At 43.7% G+C, this 21,273-nt stretch overlaps 1 protein-coding gene across 2 annotated transcripts in view; it reads right to left on the bottom strand.

Annotated features, from left to right (window-relative positions):
* Nucleotides 1–18,078, bottom strand: part of LOC117449624 (nuclear receptor coactivator 3-like) — a 78,193-nt gene extending 60,115 nt beyond the window's left edge. For both annotated transcript variants that reach the window (XM_034087407.2, XM_034087404.2), the window contains exon 1: nt 17,994–18,078. The gene's annotated coding sequence lies outside the window, so the exon portion shown is untranslated. The remainder of the gene's footprint in view (nt 1–17,993) is intronic.
* Between the last annotated feature and the right edge of the window lie 3,195 nt (nt 18,079–21,273).

Here is a 21,273-nt window from a genome sequence, read left to right on the forward strand (position 1 = left end):
AAGAATCCAGGTTGAAGGCGATAGTATAAGAGTTGCTTTTACTGTGTTCATGTAAACCTGTAATAAGCAGGGTTATTCACTCAGTAATATGTCTGGGAGATCATGTAGAACTGTTTATATGGAGACAAAATATAAACAAATGCTGTTAGAACAAAGGTTGTAATCTTCAAAATGTAAAAAATGTTGACTGATGGCTTGGTGTCTTTTTTGTTGTGTGACTTTATAAGATACTCCAAAAACCAACAGAAACTTTTGGGGGGGGGGGGGGGGGGAAGTAAAAAGTCTTGCGACATGAAATCATCTTTCTACTTTCCCAAATCTCCATTATTATTGAACCCTCGTGTTTCAGGCATATTCTAAATGGCTTGCCGGCTTGGCTCGAGGATGGTTTAATTGATAATGCATGTTAAAATATTTTTTATTGTTGTGTTGTTTTCAGTGGATCACAGGAAGACCAGCGAGCACTTTGTGGAAGCTAATGGCGATGAAATAAAGTAGGGATTGTTAATGTTGTTATTCCTTATGCAAGGTGCTGTTGTGTACAGTGTGTTGTGGAGGTACGAATAAACAAGGCTCTGACATAACGGTGCCAAAAGTGTGACCTCAGGGGGGGGGGAGGAGCCACCAATCAGCGAAGCACGCTCAGCCCGGCCCCACCTCGTCACCTTGGTGCGGTACTCCGCACCAAGGTGACGAGGTGGGGCCGGGCTGAGCGTGGGGGTAGCAGACCTTGGAGTGCTCTCTCCTATCCTGAGATGAGTGATGCTGCTGCTGCTAGTGACACCGGAGAGCCTGGTGAATGAAGATAGTGGTGTGTATAAATGTGTGTGTGTGGCCACGGAAGAGTGATATAGGAGGTGTGGCGGCTGAGGGGACGGCAGGATGGGAGGGAGTTAAGTTGAGGAGGTGGTCACGTAACGGCCAGGTTCAGACAGAGTTGAAGCCACTTGCTGGCTGTTCTGCAGCTGGTAACATTTACCTCAACTCCTACCCCATACATGTTTGTGTGAGCGTGTGTATGTGTGTGCAAGGGCAACTTAAGGAGCTCTAAAACACATAAACTTTTTACAATGGAAAATAAGTTGAAAAAACAGTACTCCCCTTCTTAGACACACACACACACACACCCCTCTGAGGACCCCTTTAATAAGCATCCATTACCTTACAGAAACGTGAAACGTTCTCCCTCCTCTCCCTAGAATCCAGCTCTGTTCAGCTCAGGGTTTACAAAAAGGTGACAGATTGTGTTTTTCTTACTCTCTTTTAAACAACGGCACACACATCGGCCCTAAACGATCACATCACTGACCACAAAAAGCGACATGATTCTTGACTGTTCTCCCTGGTCGGTGAAAATCCTGCTGAACTCTGTGTGCACCCTACGAAGAACAAAAAGAGAAACACAGAGAGAAAATCACCCTCCATGTTAGGCACTAGCACATGTTGCCTTTACACAATTCCATAGCAGATCAGTGGTCTTCTGCTTTCTCCCATTCATGTGCAGAGCAGCAATGCGAGGGAGATTTATAACACTGTGTGATTTTCAATGTTAACACATACAAGTTAAAAAACTAAGATAAATGTGGTTATTTATGCTGAATTCATAAAGTTTAAATCCCACTAAGAGAATTACAGCTTGGAAAAATAGGACCAAATTGTCAAATGCTGTCCCAATACTGTTATTATCCGGATAAGGAACATCTTAATCACATTAAGAGTTGTATCTGTGTTACAACATATGATTTGATTTGGCACAACTCAATGAAGATGTCTCTGCTTGCAGCGTCACTGGATGGCATTTCCACAGCTTTGGCTGCAATATCACAACAACTATTGGGTAGATTTCTATGACATTTTGCACAGACATTCATGATCCCCTGAGGATAAAGAACATTGACTCGAAATCCCCTGGCTTCTGTTCTACCGCAATCGTGACATGGACATTTGAAGGTTTTAAGTGGGACGGTTAATCAACTATTAGACGGTTTGCTGTGAACATTGGTTTGAGATGTATTTAATTGTAATGACTTTGTTGAACCTGTGACTCCTTCATGTCAACTCTTTATGACCAAAACTATTCACATTGCCATCAGCCTCACCTCCAGTTTGTGCTTAACGCTAATTAGCTGATGTTGGCATATCACGCTAAACTAAGATGGTGCACAAGGTAAACATTATACCTGCATTGCCTCAGCATGTTAGCATCGTCACTGTGAGCAAGTTGCCAGTGTGGTTTACGGAGCTACAATTTTACAATTAATTAGGATTTTATTTGACTTAATTTCGCAAAGTGTAACATGAAATGTACTGGGGTCTTTAAGGTACATTGTAATGAGTCCAGTCACTGCTGGCGAACATTCAGCAGAGCCCAGAGGAGAGGAGAGTGGAGAGGAGAGGAGAAGAGAGAAGAGGAGAGGAAATAAGAGGAGAGGAAAGGAGAGGAGAGGGGAGAGGAGAAGAGAGAAGAGGAGTGGAGAGGAAATAAGAGGAGAGGAAAGGAGAGGAGAGGGGAGAGGAGAAGAGAGAAGAGGAGGTGGGAGAAGCCCCAGGTAGCCTCACAGCAATGCACCATTAGAGAAAGGAAAACACAAAGCCAAGCTCTGCTGCGCGTTTCTTCTCCAGACACAGTATCCCTCTCTCTCCCACTGACCAGCTAAATATTTTATCAGCTGGCAAAAGAACTAGCCCCAAGGCCAGGGGTTCTTTCTTGTTTGTTTCTTTATTGAAGAAGGTAAGTGTGTGTATGTATTTCTATGTCTATGTGTGTGTGTTGGGGGGTGGGGGCTGAGTTTGTTCACCGAACACTACGTCACAGAAGAGCTTTTGATTGGTCACTTTGAAGTCGTTTTTTCTCTCGCTCTCTCTCTGTGTGCATCCTATGTGCAGCATGCTGCTCGGTTCAGAGCTGGATGAACGACCTTGAGCAGGCGCACAGGGCTGTGTTGCCATGGCAATGAAGCCTCGCGCAACCAGTAACAGCTGGATGCAACAGCACTCCCTGAATTTTAGCGGGAGTCGCCACGTTAATAAAACGACTCCACGTCTCCTCCCCCCTCTTCACTATCTACCCCCTCCGTCAGCACACACACACACACACACACACACACACACACACACACACACACACACACACACACACACACACACACACACACACACACACACACACACACACACACACACACACACACACACACACACACACACACACACACACACACACACACACACACACACACACACACACACACACACACACACACACACACACACACACTTGTAGCAACACAAAAGAAAGCTGCGGTTGTACAAAGACAATATGTTTGATATTAACGCAGGAACTTGTTTAGCTTAAGTGCCATGATTTAGTAAAGAACATAAAATACCTGGTCACCAGCTAGCTGCACACTGCGGGAAAAATAAATAAACTGTGAAGAAGAGGAGGACAACAAGACGGAAATCAAGAATGAACCACAAGTGACAAAACCAAATGCAGAAATGGGAGAAGCGCACTGAGATGGGCACTTGACATTCCTCTCACAAAGGAAAAAGCTCTCCGACAAATAAAGCAGCAGAGGACATGAGCTGCACCGAGGCATTGTGGGGAAAGAAAGGAAACAGAAACCGAGGAATCACAGGAGACAGTTGTTCTGACGGTGCACCGGCTCATTCCTCTAACTCTGTCTGATATTTAGTTATTCCATTATCTCAGAAAAATATAATTAACTACTACCCAGCTCCTTAACTTTAGACAAACAAAATATTAATCCAAATATAATTGTCTACTGAAACAACAACACAAAGATCTGGAGCAGCAGAAAACAGTGACAGTAATTACTCACACTTCTCTTAGATCAATTTCAGACCAAAGCAACGACGTGACCCGTGTTTGCTGTTATTCTGAACGGGTCAGCGCCTGTAAAGTGACCTAGTTTCACAGCTCACTCGAGACCAGTGTTTAACACAGGCCTGACATGAGCAGGATATACATATTAACTCAATAAAATGTAACAGTTATACATTTAAAGTATTATCTTTTTTCTCAATTAATCTGTAAAGAGGGGTCAAAGATGATGTATACATTTCTTGTTTTGTCTGACTAGCAGATTAAATTGTAAAGATATTTAATTTATAATAATAAAAAGCTTTTCCGACGCTGGGGAACATATTGGAATTGTTTGCAGGATTAACTGGACAATTACATTTATTTTTTTATTTATTTCACATATATAGCTTAATGGATAAACTTTCTCGAGTCGGCTTATTTTGGTCAGGCACTTTTCATGTGAAACACGGCTGTTTGCTGATTGGTTGGTTAAACCCCTGTCATTGGTTGCTGTAGCTGTTGTCATTTCTTATACCTTAATTAAAAAGTGCAATGCAATTAATTTAGGCAGGGAAGATATTTGTCATGTTGGATGATTCATTAATCAGTTAAGCCCCGAGCCTGTTTTTCAGGTCTCAGGCTCGAAAATGACATTCCCAGAACAAATGGCTATATCTTCACTTCTAAAATGGGTAAATTAATAATCTTTTTTCTCAAAGCAATGATAAACCTGTGAGTTGGATGTAGAAAAGTCAGAATCAATACAGATTCGGTCGGTTGATTTTGATGATTGACACCTCTTTTTAATCTTTAGAGCCAATAGAATCGAGGGGAAGTTCCTAAAATCCATCTAAACATTACCCATTGGTGAATGAGGGATGCGCAGCCAGAATGCCCAAAACCAGAAGCTGTCATACACTCGTAGCAGAGATGGGGTCATTACTAAAAAAATGTAATATATTACATATTACTTTAAAAAAAAGTAATATATTACACTACTTCGTTACTCTCTACATAAAGTAACTCGTTACTTTACTCGCCGAGCACGTACGAACTGCGCATGCGTGAGTGGCAATAACTCTCCTTACCAGCAGGTGGCGTTAGTGTGTATTCGTCATTCAAAACAGGCAACAACCGGAAGACAGAGAAGAAGAACAGACTACGTGATCTAAACAAACAACAAATAGCGTGTAAGTTAGCTTCACCTTAGCATGTGTTCTTTGCAGGTGTTTGTTGAGGTTTGACGAGGTGTTTACAGCAGTGGATAAATATAGGTTACTTACGTAACCCCAGACTCAGAGTAACATGAAGTGAGATGTCTCACTATGGGATGCGCCTCATCGCGGAGCAAACAGAAGCATCAATCTCATTACGCCAATCCTGATTGGCTGGTGATCTTGACGTCAGCGTCAGGGAAATCACCCCCTATATCATTCAAAATAAGCACCTCTTCTCGCTTCACCATAGAGGGGGGGCCGTCTGGTGAGACATCTCACTTCAGGTTACGTAAGTAACCTATAGTTCTCATTCATAACACTCCGTTCGATGTCTCACTATGGGATATTGTAGCTCCCGTATTGCCAGACGAGCTTATCTCGAAGATCGCCAACCGATCAGAACTTTAACAGGTAGGGCTCCGACTCAACCAGGTGCCCAGCACTGCTTGAGTCAACCTGGGAGTAGAACGCCCAGACTGTTAAAAAGCGGACAAAAGTGAGCGGCGAGGACCAGCTCGCCGCTTGCACCAATGTCTTGAATGGGAGACATCCTGGACAGAGCCCAGGATGCCGCCAGACCCTGAGTCAAGAGAAAACTCGCGAACCCGAGGGTGCCTGCGTGCTCTGACTTGTATGGGAATGAAATGCGAACCTCAGATATTTCCTGTGTGGATAATATACTGGGATGTGAAAATACGCATCTTTCAGGTCGACTGATGTAAACCAGTCATCTTTTCGCACGAGCCGCAGCAGAGATGTGTGAGTGAGCATTCTGAACTTATATTTTTTAAGATATTTGTTCAGAGCCCTTAAATCAAGTATTGGCCGAATTCCGTTCCCTCCCCGTTTGGGAACGAGGAAGTACTTGGAATAGAAGCCGCCCTGACTCTGCTCGGCGGGTACAATAGATATAGCCCTCTTTTCTAGGAGCGAGAGAATCTCTTTCTCCAGAATGAGGGCTGACTCTCCTCGGGCCTGCGAGTGCAGAATGCCCGAGAAGCGAGGAGGGGTGACAGCGAACTGGAGTCTGTAGCCCCGTGTTACTGTCTTGAAAACCCAAGCGGATGATGTGAGCATCTTCCACTGCGTGCTCCTTAGAGCCAGCGGAGATGTCACATCTCTGAGTCTCTATTTGTTGTGTTATGGGGCCCTCTAGTGTCTGAACACAGTGGTGCCCCTTATCGACAATACCCACCGACACTGCGCACGCGCGTGGCGGTGCTGCCTTCACAGCCCCAGCCGGCACTGCGCCTTTTGAGAGATGCCGTAGCTGCTCTCAGAAGGGGAACAATTGGCGGGCTGTTTATTGGCTTTATTGATTTTCTTTTCATCATTTTTTTGAGCTGCGCCCTCGGCCTGAAGCCTGGATGCGTCAGCGGCAAATGTTTTATGACAGAATGATCAACCAATGTGTGACATGTGTTTGTGCAGACTTGAGGATGGTGTTTAGGCATCTCTCGAGGCGGCGGGAACACATTCACGGAGGGGAGAAGGAGGGGCTGTCAGGCCGCTCGCTTCTTCTTCCTCGACTGCTGGCCGAAATTCTGGGTCTGAGCTGCAGCCGGAACCGGAGAATTTCTAGGCCAGCCTGCCCTTGTCTCCAGCCTGGGCTGGGGACTCGGGGCGAGCTGTGACCTCTGCGTCTTCGGTGTTTTAAACCGAGCAGAGTTCGAGGCAGCTTGGGCAGAGGACTGCAGCAGCTGGACCCTACGAGGGAGGCAGAGGTGGAGTGCCTCGTCCTCCCTCTTCTTCGTCTCACACCTCCTTTGCATGGAGGCGAGAGCAGAGCCGAAGATTCCCTCGGGAACGATGGGCATATCCAGCACATCCTCCTTTTCCCGGTCTGGGAGAGTGGTGAGGTTGAGCCATCTCGCTCTTTCCTGCACCACCATGATCCCAATTGCCTTGCCCGTGGCCTGGACGGCGCAGCGTTGGACACGGAGACAAATGTCCGTGACCGCTGCCACCTCGTCCAGAGTGGCTGCCCCCGGGTTACCCGACAGGTCCTCGCAGAGCTCCGGTTGGTAGGCGGTTAACAGCGAGGACACATTCAGGGCCCTGGCGGACAACGCTGCCGCTTTGTAGGCCTTTTCAGTCATTGCTAACTGAAAACGGTCCGACTTTGCTGGCAGCGTGGGGTTCCTGCTCGGTGACGGGCCCACCTTTGGTAGAAGGTGAGCCGCTACCAGCGGTTCCATGGGCGGCATGCAGAGCAGGCTGAGCTTCTCCATTCCGTCACAGTCTAGGGAGGAGGCACCCTGGATTGGGACCTTGTTGCTGAAGGGCCGGTCCCTCCACGAGACCGACACCTCATCCAACATCTCCAGGAAGACTGGAAGGAGTTGTCACTTTTTCCCCGCTACTTGGGGTAGATGTTTTCCCTCGTAGCGGGACCTGGAGGTCTCCTTGGCCAGTTCGGGCCATGGGACGTTGAGTCTGGCCGCAGCGCGTTTACACACGGCCTGCAGGTCCATGCTCAGACCGGGCGAAGCTGGTGTGCTATCGCCCGGGAGAGCAGCACTTGCATCAGGCTTTGCAGCCTGAGCCGGTGACATGAAGGTGTCCTCTTCCTGTTCATCCAATTCGGACAGGAGGAACGCCAAGGCGTCCTCCTCTTCGTCCTCCTCGTAGTCAGGCCCGAGGACATCCTCTGCGGGTGAGACCATGGTGAGGTCTAACCGGGAGCCCCAGCTTGGTGGACCCGCGTGTCTTGCCGTCACTGGGTCCCGGCGGCATTCTGGTTCTATAGCCATAGCAGATAGTGAGCCCCAGACCGACACGGAGAGGGGCTCACTCTCTGTGGCGGACGCCCCCGTGTCCTGACTGCCGGTCGGCGGGTCCGTGGACATGGGGGGGGTCCTGTTCCGACAGGCTAGCTTGTCGAGCTAACCTTCGGCGGAGGCTCTTAACAGTGAAGCGGACGCAATGTCCGCATGAGCCGGGGTTGTCGATAGCGCCTCGGGCGTGTTCCAGCCCGAGGCAGGACGAACAGACCTGGTGTGTGTCTGTCCCCGATATCTTCAACCCGCAGCCGCAGAGTCGAGCCACCGAGTCCCTGACTCCTCTGGTGTGAGGGAGAGGGGCGTCCATCTTGGTCGCCTCGTGGCGTGGAGAGGGCCCGCTCTCGACAGGTGGGACGGGAGAAAAGATAAAACCAAATTGTCCTTAATCCGGAGAAAAGGACAGTGTGGGTCTTTTATTCCCGGAGAATACTGACTGGTGTGACAGTATGCTCCTTAAATTCTTTCTTCCTCCGTAGAGAAGAGAAAAGAGAAAACTTCCTCGCTACCGTGGTGTCGGTAGAGAGGGAGCGAGCTAGCAACAGGTGTGCTGCTAGCTTGAAAAAATCGGACCTACCTTACTTTCTCGGGTAAGAGAAGGGCGAGGTCGATTTTAAATACTAACAGCGTTAGTACTACCGTCTTCCTGCGAAGCAGAAGGAGTAGCCGGCGAGCGCCCGTCGACCGAAATGGGTATTTGGGTTCAGTCTGTGGACCGTGAAGCTTGCCCGGCTACTGTGAGATGTGCTCTGAAGCGAGAAGAGGTGTTTGAATGACGCATGCGTTGTGGCGCAAGCTACTTATAGGGGGTGAATTCCCTGACGCTGACGTCAAGATCACCAGCCAATCAGGATTGTCGTAATGAGATTGATGCTTCTGTTTGCTCCGCGATGAGGCGCATCCCATAGTGAGACATCGAACGGAGTGTTATGAATGAGAACAGCTTCTGGCCTGGACACAGTTTGCACCTCACCGTCATATTCCTGTCTATTCTTCGGACGAACAGAATGATGGGATTGAATGCACCCCTCGAAAGTTATCGCTGACTCAGCAATGTTTATGCAGCACTGCACGTGGAGATGTGGACGTGCAAGTCGCGCAGATTACGTACATATAAACCCGCGGCAGAAACCCCTCTTGTCTGTCAGTGTGATTATATGATTGTATGATGTTAGTAAGTAACGAAGTAACGCGTGTCGGGGCAATGTTAGTAACTGTAGTGTGATTACTGAATTATAAAAGTAGCGGGTTACACTACTCCGTTACCGACAAAAGTAATATTATTACACCCAACTTGCAGTTAATATGAAATCTCCGTTATTGACATAAATATGAAGATGGATTATCAGTAATTATTTCAAAGTGACACAGACACATTGGATTAACCTTCAGCAGCGTGTTATGCATTGTAATGCCATTGAGCATTGAACAGCAACGGTAAGACTTATTTTCCGTTTTGGTCCTGTAAAGCTACGTTGTGTGTTGTCTGGGTTTGCTTCCCCTGCCGCGAGTTTTGGTCGCTCAGTGATGATACTTATACCTAGGGATGGGTATCGTTAGGATTTTATCGATACCGATACTGCTTATCGATACTGGTATTTTTCGATTCTCTTATCGATACTTTTCAATAATTTGGTGCTCAAAATTATAGACATGATTACAAGATGTGAAGATTAAACAACAGTCATTTTATTGTAATTTATTATTTAATGTAACTTTTTCAACGTCATACCAAGCAGGTATGAGTGTGTTTGACAGATTAGAGGCTTCTCAATACTCAAATTTCCCCTCCTCGACTCCTCGACTCCTCGGTCCTCCGGTAGTGACCCGGAAATGAATTTCAGCGCGCCATTTTGAAGGACGTCTCATTTCTCTAAATGCACACCGAGGACCGAGGATCGAGCATCGAGGAGGCTCTCTGGAGGAGCTATAACCGAGGATACACTGATGGTTCCTCCACGGCTCCTCCGCGGATGCATTTCCGGGAACGGTGGAGGCGTGACGCACGGCCGGACTTATCTCAGCCAATGACAGCTCTGCATGCATCCCCTGGATATTATTTGAGAACCTGCTCTCATCGCAACGCGATGTTTACAGTGAGAACAGCTGTGAGGTCCTGCAGAAAGCAGAGCAGTGTGTAAAATATATATCACTCAGTACAACAGGCCTACTCTCTTTATTTGCTTTAGTTTAGTAGATATCTACAAAGAGTCCATATTTTTCTAAAACCATTTAGTGCTTCACATAATAAAATACACAACGGCTGTAGCCTGATTATGCTTTAGCAGCTGTAGGTGTGTGTGGTACAGTATGTAGGTGTGTGTTGTACAGTGTGTAGGTGTGTGTTGTACAGTGTGTAGGTGTGTGTTGTACAGTGTGTAGGTGCGTGTGTTGTACAGTGTGTTGTACAGTGTGTAGGTGCGTGTGTTGTACAGTGTGTAGGTGTGTGTTGTACAGTGCGCAGATGCCGCGGACAGACGGGTCTCAGTTGGTTTGATGTCCTTACTTTTAATACTTGCAAATACAACTTTTGGCCCGTAATTTCAATTCCCCATTTCAGCGACCAGAGAGAGAGAGGGGGGGGGGGGATATATCCAGTCTCTGACTGTGTTACGTTATTATGAGAGTGCTCTCATACTTTAAATTGTATATATTTATATAAATATATTTGTGTGTGTGTGTCCGCATCTGTAGCCTGTTATTGTCTCATTATACCGCACTCTCAATGAATTCAAATAAAATATGTGGGGGAACAATGTTCAGCTGATCTAACAGAGATTATAAAATATGACAAAACACTCGACAGCTGATGCAGCTGTTGCCACGTCATAATGAACGGACGTCGCTTTAATATGACCGCTCAGAGGAGAGGAGTTCTCATTTCTTTAAACGTCTGCTGCTTCCCCTCCTCTCTCCTCGGTTCCCCTCCTCGGTCCTCCGCTCGCATCTCCTGTGGGCGGGTCTAAGTCTCGAGGAGGGGAGTCGAGGAGGGGAGTCGAGGAGGGGAAATTTGAGTATTGAGAAGCCTCTTGTGTCTCTGGAAGGGTGGCGGTAATTAGGGGCAGTTCATAAATCCATGTAAATATGACGCTGTGTGCGCACCTCTTAAACCGGAAGCTCCGGTCGGCTAACCATTATAATCCGTTTATTATTTATAATTGTAATGATGGATTATCAGTAATCATTTTAAAGTTACACAGAGACATTGGATTAACCGTTTTTATGAGAAAATGATGTAGAAAATATTGCTTTTGCCAGTTATGTGTTAAATTAGCCGTTAGCCCCTTTTGCTAAGTGTTGATTTAGACTCTTGGTGTTGGACTTCTGTTCCGTGTAGGTAAAATGGTTAATATCGTCTGTTAGCTGAGTTTTTCCCATTAAGTGGGTATGCATCATTAATAGATTGTTAAATGTTAAGAAGCCCTGAGACCAGTAGCGTAGGCAGAAATGTACTTTAGGGTGGGCCTGTAAAAAATAGGGTGGGCCAGATTTTTCTTCTGGCATCAGGAGCTAACAACAATCCCCGCCGGTACCGGTGGCAGATTACTTTTGGAATACTTTATTTTTCCATAACAGATGGGTATATTTTGGTGAACAGGAGACACTTATTTGACTGTTTAATGGCTTATCAAGAACTCAAACACGACATCTTGGTGTAATTCTGGACAGCTCTCTCTCACCTGCACCCCACATAAAAAACATCACACCGACTGCATTCTTTGTACCGTCTTAAAACCTTTCCTTGGAATATGTTATGAATTGTAAGGTGTCCTTGGGTGCTTTGAAAGGCGCCCCTAAATAGAATGAATTATCATTATTATTATTATTATTATTATTATCTGAAACGATGTAATAACTTTGAAAACTTTTTCCAGTCACTTGCCCCATGCATTCAGCAGCAGCAGGCCATTCACTTTGATTTGATCCCGTTATAAATGTCATCATTCCGACAATAAAGAAATGCTACATAAACGTTATCTTCCACATTTTATCTAACCATCTCCGTTTCTAACTTTCAATATATTTTAAAAGAGATCTCTCTCTCATCTGCTTGCGTGGGCGGGGCCTCACAGACACGCTGCATCTCTCTCTCTCTCACAGACATGCTGCAGCGCTGTGCAGTGTGCACACAGTTCTGCCGGTAATGAATATTACATTTTCCACCAATAATTCCAATAAATCCAAAATGTATTCACTTCAGGTTTACGAAAGTAACTGTAATCAGATTACTCGTTTTTCAAATGTAACGCCGGCTAAATACACTTGATTTTTGTATTCTGATTACATAACGCCGTTACATGTATTCCGTTACAACGCAACCCTGTGTATATCTCTCCGGACTGTCCACCAGCAGATGAAAAAAACCCACCTCTCCGCCTCTTCCAAGGGACGAGGGAACCGTGCGACAGAGTTTCATCGTTATCAGAAAATGATCGTATAGATCGCTGCTAGATGAGAGCAACTCTTCTTGGAGTCTGGCTTTTTTTTTTTTAAACCAAAGTTCATTAGTGAACTTTGAGCTATCATTTATTTTGCAGGCAGCTCTCTGCCTCTCTCACGTTATTATGGCGCGTGCAGGAACCAACAATCAGTTTTTACCGTAAATGAGTTCGGTTCAGAGGATAAAACACATACAACATTAATTAAACTTGATGTTTGTTCACTTGAATTTCACTTTGAATGCTTGGATATTCTCAATGGGTGAATACTTTTTTTTTCATAATAATAATAACAAATATTTTTTTTAAATGACACCGAAGCTTTCTCAGGGTGGGCCAATGAGTAAACTGGGTGGGCCGGGGCCCACCCTGGCCCTATGGTGGCTACGCCACTGCCTGAGATGCTGTTTCTAGCAAGATGTTGCATCTGCCCCTGCTATGGTCTGCCCCCGGGAGTCTCACAATAATAAGAGCGCTGTTAGGAGAGATTATGAGTGGCATTCACAGTGGCAAATCAGAATGGTACTCAAACCGGATACGTCACACGGGATGAGGGTTCCCAACCAAGCAGAATTGTTTAAACTAAGGAAGTAACGTAATTCATATACCGATAGCAGCACCGTTTGTCCAGCCGCTTAACGGTATACCAATACCGTCCAATCAGGTACCGGTACTGACTTAGTACCGGTTCTCGATACCCATCCCTACTTATACCCCTAGAATCTGTGGAATCTCAGCTTGCTAGCTGATATCTTGTTTGTGCAGATCCGATAAGTAAAAAGGTATCTCTACCGTGAGTTCTGTGCTAAGCGCGTTAGCATTTTTTCGCTCAGGGCTAATTCAGAGGCTTGGTATGACCCTTGTGTTTCGTTTAGCTAAAAATGGTTAATATTGTCTGATAGCTGAGTTTCTTCCAGTTAAGTGGGTATGACACATTCATTTAATGTTATAGGTCCCATGTCAGCTTTTCAGGTTATTACCCGTCCCCTTGTGTGTTATGAAGGTTTTTATAGATGTCAACGGTCTGCAAAGTCACAAACCCACAAAGTACACCCTTTAACGAGTAAAACTCTAACACAGAAAATACCTTTCTATGCTGCCCCAGAACGCCTCGTTGGAGATTTCAATTTTTCTTCCTGGGTACAGTGACGTGACCATACCCAAATAAACCAATCCGTGGCGCTCTTCCTCCTCTTTTTCCTGGTGGTGATGTATATGAAGCACAAATGATAACAATTGAAGTGCAGTGCCAGAAGCGGTGTAAATGTGCTGTCTCATTCTGAGTAAACACAATGTTTATGTCCTTATATTATTCTTACTATATTAGACTTACAACACAACCCGTAACTTCCATTTTACAAGAAAGTCTTTCATAATTAAATTTTTGGTGATATTCCTCTCGTTAAATGTCTCACTTCATTTTTCTTCAAATTGCATAAACCAATAAAAATGCAAATCAGAGCAGAGACCCTTTATTTAAGCCTTTAGTCACTGTTTTTCATCCTTGATAACTGTTTGGTTAGCCACTTAAGTGTCATGTCTCTGCTAGTGCATCGGTGACAGATGAGAAATGACTCAATCCCTCTAAGATTTTTTTTAAATGTTACTTTTCTAATTATCCTTTAGGGTACTGCTTACCTTTCACACATACATTATGACTTAGGTTTTCCTGGGTGTTGGGGTAAGTTGGTTGGGTTTGTTTTGGTTTAATAGTGGAGCTTTACCCCTTGACCTGGAGAAAAAATGCTATTAAAACATGAGGGGAGAAAAAATACATGAACAAATGTCACATTAAAATAAACAACAATAGCAACAATGGGTCAAATGACTATATGTAAGTTTGAAAGGGGATGCTTTTAGAGGACAAACCCACAGTTAGCACCTTTTAATTTGTTTTTGAAGCCACAACGTTCACAGGTAAATGCTCTGATGAACTGACAGACCGCTATCTGCCTGGATAAAAGTCAGACTAGCTGGGGACCATATAGCGCAGCATTTAGCATACAGAGCCAGATATTATCTTAACGAGTTCATGAAGAACTTAAACAGAGCTAAAAAGCAGAGATAACATGTGACTCATCAGGTGGGTATAAACATTACAAAAAATAAAAATCTGCTGTTTTTCAAAAAGGCAACTGTTGGCAATATGATGGCCACATCAACTTTGTAAAGCTGTTCACACTTTATTATGACTTCTCTGCGGACTAAAAATACCTTGCAAGGAAATCAGCGTGTCACCAACATTTCGTCTTGACTCATGAAAGCACGGGCCCCATTGACTCCAACAAACACAGCATGCACACCACTACTGACAACTTAACAGCAAAGAAAGAAAGTTACATTGGTTTTATCAAAAGTATAAATCCTATTTTTCTTCAGTTTATCTATGTAAAATACTAATGAGTGCACCTAATGGAGCAAGGGATATGGGGAAGTAATTAAGACCATCTTTAACACTTGAGGATACATTCTCATCTCTAATGTTAAACAAATACAAATTATAGCTTTAAAAAGGCGCTCTGTGAAGGGCTTTCATTGACAGTGAAGAGGAGCCAGGAAGTGTGGTTCTTTTTTTTTTTTAAATGGGATGTGGGTAGTATTTCTGGTTTCAAACTGTTAGCTGTACGATTAAATAGAGCTCATTTGGGTGTCAAAGCTAAAGCCAACTCATAAATCCTCTGCCTATCTTCAATTCATTATCAGGAGAGCAGCAGCAAAAAGTGTCTCTTGATAACTTTCCAGGCGGGACTGCTGGCTTTCTGGCTCCAGGGAAGAGCCATAAATGTTGGTAGATAATGACTTGACATATGCAACATCATACCAGTGACATATTAGAATGGTCTGAATGTGTTGTATGTTTACCCTTTAAGCTCATATAGCTGATGGGTTGACACATTGATCATTGTTTTCAAGGCAAAGAGAACAACTTGAAACCTTTTTCAAGACCAGCACATCCACTGTGGTCTGTGTCACTCTCGTTCTCAAAAGAAAAACGATTGAAAAAATGTACCCCTCCTCCACAGAGTGACATCAATGAAAGATGGTGAAGATTAAAAGTTTAACACATCCCACATGAGAGAGGGGCCCTGACAACAATACAACATTTCTGCATACTTGACTGCAGTTGGGGGAAATTCAAGATTCAAAGGTTTATTGTCATAACAAATACAAAACTACGGTGTAATTATGTAATGTATTAAAAACTTAGATCGCCGGTCACTCAAAATGGACTGGGAGTCAGGGGACAACAAGAGAGAGAGACATACTGCAAAGAGAAGACAGAGACAGCTATGTGGTCCAATTGAGCAAAAAAATCATCCTGACTTCACTTTAGAGGCGAGACAGAAAAAGAGATACAAGAAAAGAATGGCAGGTAAAATTCCAGCACGAGGCTCCACCTGAGCCCCTTCCTCCTCTACACACAGAAACACACACTCAGAGCTTCCCAGGCTGGTGTGTGGTGTCCTCCCCCTCGCTCAGCCTCGTGAGCCCTGCCCCCAGTCACCAGCATCCCATGCTAACCTCTGTCCCATTTTTCCCTTTCAGCAAACATCAAACATCACTGTCACCGTCTTCCTCCTCGTATTCAATCCACCATTCGCTCAGCGAAAAAGACCCCTCCCCAGTTTATGTTCCCCTCAGCTCCTTGTGAGCAGGTTGTAGACGTGTGTCGGCCTGCACGTGTGCAGAGAATCGGGCCACAGAGTTGACTGTAAATCTGTCAGTAGAGGGTTGCCATGGAATGAAACGTGTGCTCTCATAGCCACACCCCTCCACACGTGCGCAGACAGACATTCAGCCCTGGAGCTGAGACGTTTAGCCGTATTAACATTAAGTCGATCAACAGAAAAGGAATGGCTTGTAATTTTGATAATCAATTCAGTGTTTAATCCAATAACTAGCAGCAGCTGGTTAGATCTTCGCTCAAGAGTTGACAAATAAAAACATTTATTGAAAGAAGAAAGCAAGACAAAACCTAGTATTGTGTGACAAAATGTTGTAATAATGAAGACAGCAGTCAAATAAAAAGAGTATGCAAGAGAGAAAATAAATCTGGGGGTAGATTGTTCTTGCATTGGTGAATTTGGTTCAGTACCAATTTGGGTTGGGGTTGTAATCCTTTTGGAAGAAAATAGAAAAGTATTGAGTATTGGGTTGAGTATCATTATTTGGAAAAATGGTCCTTGCGATGAATCAATCAAAAACTCAGAAAACTTTCTAATCCCTCCTTCAATACAAATATGTATTATCAGATTAAATGGGTAGTTGTGATCACATACAAAGACATACATTTGTTTAGTTTTATATTTAGATACATTTTACATCACAGCTGAACACGAGTAAAAATAAACATAACTTGCTGCTTTCTTTGATTGATATCACAGTAAACAGAATAACGTTTTAGACTGTTGCTAAGCAAAAACAGGACCACGTGCATGGATAGTGCATTGATAAAACCATGAATTAAAATAAAAACAATCAACAAATAAAGACTCATTGGTAATAATAAAACAAAATCCTTGGCTGCGGCTACAAAGCAAACAGATTTAAATGTAGACACTAACCTCAACCTCACATCCCTCACCTGTCCACACACTGACACACAAAACCATCTGCATCGCTTCCATTCAACTACTGTTTACACACTGAAGAGCAGACTGCTATTATCCAGTGCGAGCAGGTATTGTAGTAGGGCTCTTGTGTCATATTCAAGGACATGGTGCTTTCCATGCACTCACACACAAACACGCGCACACAGGCTGGCTGTTTCAGGGATCAAACCGTGGACCTTCAGGGTTACAGTACATGTAAATGCACATGGCCACGATGCTGCCCCCTGCAGAACTACAGTGAGACACATTATCAAGGATGAAGCAGATGACAGGATGGTGTATATGAAGGAGACTTAAGAGCGAATAACAGGAGCACAGCGACCATTCACTCTTTAACCTCACACATTTAAAGGCAATGCGTGCCCCATTCAGTGCATCGACGTGCACACTGGAGACATACAGTAGAGTCGTTTCACTTTTTATCGCTCAGCAGTCAGGACCCGGGCAGGCTGACTGACAGACTGACAGTCAGCATCGGCAGCCTTTTCCCGGATGGCATGTTTCTAACCACAAAAATACGCCAGTGACCTCTTTATGATGCATATGACACACACACAGTAGAATATGTCTGCATGCACTTGATCAACAAACATATCGGTGCTAATGTCCTCATGCTGCGACAGCGTCAGGCTCAGCTGTTGTACAGTTTCCTACCCACTATCGCGGACAGGCTGCGATAGAAATAGTTAACTATCACCAGGTCTGTGTGCGGTTAATCGTGAGGGTACGAGTGTTTAAGTCTGTGTGCTCTCCCCCAAAACTTCCCGATGCTCTGTATCTTTCTGGAAACACTTCAAGTTTGTGCGTAAAACTGGCCAGCTTTGCGTGATCAAGTTAAGTTCTTAAAAATCTGACCCGTTTTGCAGCATAACGCAGAGAAACAAACATGACACCTGGCTAGCACTTCATCACCGCCATGAAACAGGTTAGTACATCTTCGCTGTCATGAACCAAATGACCATGCACTGTGCCCTCCGTGCCGTATCAATGCCAATATTGTGTGTACACTGACGCTGGGAGCAGTTACCAGCACATTTCCGTCCTCTATCGAAATGCAAACCAAATGCAAAGTACCGGTGAATTAGCTGAATGATAGCAAACACGCTGCACGAGCTTACCTTGTAGACGTATCGCTCTACCGGGTCGATAATTTCTTCTTTACACCATTAACTATCCGCCATCTTCGGCACTGTTTGTTTAAATGGGAAACACTCCCGAAGCCCAAGAAGCCAGTTCTGTAAGTTGAGGTGTCGAGGTGGATTCTGGGTAAAGTAGTTCGTTCCAGTGGAGCGCCGTGCTTCCGGATGCTTCGTCCAACCCGGAAACGGACTACAGGCGGGCTCCACCACCACAGGGGGCGGAGGTGGTGAAGGTAGGTGGAGGTGGGGAAACAGGCTGTCTAGCAGCCTACAGACGGATGTCAGCGGCGATTGCGGAGCGGAGAGAGATGACACTGTGTGTATTTTCTGTCAAATGAACAGCAAACATAAAAATGTTTACTTCACGGCAGACTTTGCACACAAAAAAGAGCAAAACATGTTAGGCTGGCAGGGGGAGACAGAAGTAGTAGAAGAGACAGCCTTGAAAAAACTTCAGAAGAAATTAGGACGCGAAGGTTTTATCCTTATCTAATGATAACGATGAGTTGGTCCACTTGGATAAATAAAAGTCTTGTTAATGCGCCATCAGGATTAGTTCCAAGACTTTAAAGGAAAATACTAGCAGTCCAATTCACTATATATAAATCTTACACTTTTAAGCTGCAATTAAACAGTTATTATCGTTACAGATGAATCTGCCTATTCATGTCTAGATTAATTTATCGATAGTTTTGGTCTATAAAATATCAAGCCCAAGTAACCCACAAATATTCAGGTTAATATGATTTATATATATATATATATATATATATTCAGCCTCTCAAATATTGAGGTTTCCTGCCTCTGTTTTATATATATATATAAATCGTATTAACCTGAATATTTGTGGGTTACTTTTCTATATATATATATATATATATATATATATATAAAACAGAGGCAGGAAACCTCAATATTTGAGAGGCTGAAAAAAGCATTTTTGTTTGAAAAAATATTTATTTTAATGTTATGGATTATGCAGATGATGTGGACGTGTGAGCAATGTTATGTCAACAGTAAGCGACGTCATATTTTGGTCTTCAGCTGATTCACTTAATAACAGAATTCTCAATACAAATAACAATAACCAGTTAATATGACATGTGAATACAATTACAAATCTTGATTGTAGCGCTATAGTCAAAGAAATTGGGGGAAATTTCACAATATTATGTTCATAATTTTTCTGTCAAATATCAGGTTTTCCATCTTCATGAATGCTAAAATGTCCCTTTACATCCTACAGGCCTTTTTTTCACAGTAGCCAGCTTTGTGTGAACTGGGTTTGTTTGACTGGAGGGACTGTGGCTCTTCAGGCTGCCTATCTCTTATAGATGAGGCCCATATGTGGGCTCCATATGTGAGCTGGCAGGGTCAGTGTGGAGCAGTGACGTCTGCGCCGGGTGGCCTATGAACTGGGACACGTCGGCACAGCGCCCCGACTGCTGCCAAGACATACAAGGCAAGGAATGATAGCACCAAAAATCCGTCTCTATGGTGATGGGTGGCGGACAGGAGCGTGCGCACACGCACACGCGCATGCATGCACGCACGCACGCACGCACGCACGCGCACACACACACACACACACACACACACACACACACACACACACACACACACACACACACACACACTCCTGTTGTGTCAGTGACAGTGGGAATGAAAGAAGATGAGAACAGGAAGGTGAGAGAGAAGTGAGACAAGATGATGAGATAGTCGAGTTTAGTCTAAGGCAGTTTCAGACGACGCAGAGACAAGATCACAGATAATGATAAATGGTGCCTATTGCCTGAAGAGAAGGGTAGATGGAAAAACACATAGGTGTTAAAGAAACATTAAGTATGAAAAGGAGAGAGAAGAAACAAGAGTTGTCAGTGTGATGAAGGAGAGGAAGTGTTGTAGCTTAAAGGAACATGGAGGGAGTGAAAATAAGGTACATTTTTAACAGTTTGACATGGAAAGACATGGAGGGAGGTATACAACACGGGGAGTGTAATGTAAGAGACATACGGAGAGTACGAAGATGTTGAAATAGGGTTTGCAGAGAAGGCTTATGGCAATTAGCCTCATGGGTCAAAGATAATTCATCAGGCAAAACTATGAGACGCGCTAAGGAGAAGAAAATGTGATTAGAATATTATTCAGAGAGAAATGTTAATGCTCTTGGAAAGCAAATAGTCTCAATAGTAAGATCCTTAAAATTAAAGTAACTAATATTTCTGAGAAAAGAGAGGTTGTGTGAAATAACATTACTTGAAAAGTTTTTTCACAATGTAAAACTTTTGTGCATGTCATGCGCCAAGAAGACAGCTGCTCATTTTCACAAAAACATCAGATCAAGCCTGTGCACTTTTCTGTAATACATTGACACACTGAGGAACATACAAGAGAATTGTTCAGCAAAGAAACATAATATAAAATGGAAAAATGTACAAAAGAAATATGAAAAAATATTAGAAATATGTACATTGTAATCTATGTAATGCAGGAATTAACACATTTTGACAGAGGAATGTGCATAAGACTACAGCATAGAGGATCGTATAATTGAAAAGTACAAGGACTGTATGAAAGTGGGGTGATTACTTGCTCAATGTGAATGCCTGAGGCTAAAGTGACACGTGCCGACTCCATAGCGAAAGCCTTCTCTAACTCAGACTGCAACATGCTACAGTGTCATGTTATGGTTCAGTTATAGGCAGCATGACTAACCACACTATAAAAGGTCTTGTAATACAATACGTGCAAAAAGTCTTAAGAACAACATCCTGAGTAAATGTGCGTTAATGTAACGTTTATGTAAGTGTTTCCTTTAATATTAGCTGCAATTTTCTATACCGATAATTTATTTTGTTATGTATCTAAACATACATTGGCTTAATTGGCTTCTAAACCTTGGAAAAAATACTACAGTATACTAATAACTATTTGTTTTAATGGTTAAAGCATAAACCACCGGCATGCTCCTGTAACATCAGTTATTCTTTGGTTATTGTTATTATACTTACAAGTTACAACATACTATCTGACAAATAATTCCTTCAGGCCTTTGCTTACAAATAATAGCATCTGAATATATTGTTTTGAAATATTAACAGCTTTTAAGAATATCTGCAAGCATTTTTCTTAAATGGCTTTGCAGCGATTGCATTTTGGGGTGAAACCCTTTTAAGTCGAACAGTGGATAATTGTTTTTATATACCCAGCTAGCTTTAGGTTGCTGTTCCACTCTATTTAAATCCACATTATTATGGTA

The sequence above is a fragment of the Pseudochaenichthys georgianus genome, chromosome 7, assembly GCF_902827115.2.
Source record: "Pseudochaenichthys georgianus chromosome 7, fPseGeo1.2, whole genome shotgun sequence".
In the NCBI taxonomy this organism is placed as follows: Eukaryota; Metazoa; Chordata; class Actinopteri; order Perciformes; family Channichthyidae; genus Pseudochaenichthys; species Pseudochaenichthys georgianus.